The sequence below is a fragment of the Amblyomma americanum genome, chromosome 1, assembly GCF_052857255.1.
Source record: "Amblyomma americanum isolate KBUSLIRL-KWMA chromosome 1, ASM5285725v1, whole genome shotgun sequence".
Lineage (NCBI taxonomy): Eukaryota > Metazoa > Arthropoda > Arachnida > Ixodida > Ixodidae > Amblyomma > Amblyomma americanum.
This window is the reverse complement of record NC_135497.1, coordinates 442,197,711-442,199,568: the sequence shown is the minus strand read 5'-3', so window position 1 is coordinate 442,199,568 and position 1,858 is coordinate 442,197,711.

The following is a 1,858-nucleotide window of genomic DNA, read 5'->3' as shown; positions in this document are numbered from 1 at the left end:
CATCTTTTTAAGACTGTTTCACAAGCAAGCACAAACACTAGCGATTTCTTCTGCCGCGAAGCGAAACATATTTTGAAGCCTGTTTCAAAAGCAAGCACAAACGCTAGCTAATCCTGGTGCCACGAAGCGAAACCTCTTTTGCAGTATGTTTCACAAACAAGCACAAACACTAGCGAATCCTGCTGCCACGGAGCGAAACCTCTTTTGAAGCCTCTATCACAAGCAAGGACAAATGTTAGCGAATCCTGCTGCCACGAAGCGAAACCTCTTTTGAAGCCTGTTTCACAAGCAAGCACAAACGCTAGCGAATCCTGCTGCCCCGAAGCCAAACCTCTTTTGAAGCCTGTTTCACATGCAAGCACAAACGCTAGCGAATCCTCCTGCCACGGAGTGAAACCTCTTTTGAATCCTGTTTCACTAGCAAGCACAAACGTTTGGGAATCGCGCTGCCACAGAGTGACACCTCCTTTTATTCTTGTTTCACAAGCAAGCACAAACGCTAGCGAATCCAGCTGCCACGGAGCGAAAGCTCTTTATAAGGCTGTTTCACAAGCAAGCACAAACGCTAGCGAATCCTGCTGCCACAAAGCGAAACCTCTATTGAAACCTGTTTGACAGGCATGCAAAAATTCTAGCCAAACCTGCTGCATCGGAGCGAAACCTCTTTTGAAGCCTGCTTCAGAAGCAAGCACAAACGCTAGCGAATCCTGTTGCCACGGAGCGAAACCTCTTTTGAAACCTGTTTCACAAGCAAGCACAAACGCTAGCCAATCCTGCTGCCACAGAGCGAAACCTATTTTGAAGCCTGTTTCACAAGCAAGCACAAATGTTAGCGAATCCTGCTGCCACGAAGCGAAACCTCTTTTCAAGCCTAATTCACAAGCAAGCACAAATGCTAGCGAATCCTGCTGCCTCGGAGCGCAACTCTTTTGAAGCTTGTTTAACAAGCAAGCACAAGTGCTAGCGAATCCTGGTGCCACGGAGCGAAACCACTTTTGAAGCCTGTTTCACAAGCAAGCAAAACCGCTAGAGAATCCTGTTGCCACGGAGCGAAACCTCTTTTGAAGCCAGTTTTACAAGCAAGCACAAACGCTAGCGAATCCTGCTGCCGCGAAGCGAAACCTCTTTTTATGTCTGTTTCGCAAACAAGCACAAACACTAGCCAATCCTGCTGCCACGGAGCGAAACCTCTTTTGAAGCCTGTTTCACAAGCAAGCAAAAATGTTAGCGAATCCTGCTGCCACGAAGCGAAACCTCTTTTGAAGCCTGTTTCACAAACAAGCACAAATGCTAGCGAATCCTGCTGCCACGGAGCGAAACCTCTTTTGAAGCCTGTTTCACAAGCAAGCTAAAACGCTAGCGAATCGTGCTGCCACGGAGCAAAACCTCTATTGAAACTTGTTTCACAAGTCAGCACAAACGCTAGCGAATCCTGCAGCCACGGAGCGAAACCACTTTTGAATCCTGTTTCACATGCAAGCGCAAACGTTGGCGAATCCTGATGCCCTGAAGCGAGACCTCTTTTGAAGTCTGTTTCACAAGCAAGCACGAACGCTAGTGAATCCTGCTGCCACGAAGCGAAACATCTTTTTAAGACCGTTTCACAAGCAAGCACAAACGCTAGCGAATCCTGCTGCCACGGAGAGAAACCTCTTTTGAAGCCTGTTTCACATGCAAACACAAACGCTAGCAAATCCCGCTGCCACAGAGCGACACCTCTTTTGAAGCCTGTTTCACAAGCAAAAACAAACGCTAGCGAATCCTGTTGCCATAGAGAGAAATCTCTTTTGAAGCTTATTTAACAAGCAAGCACAAATGCTAGCGAATCCTGCTGCATCGGAGCGAAACCTCTTTTGAA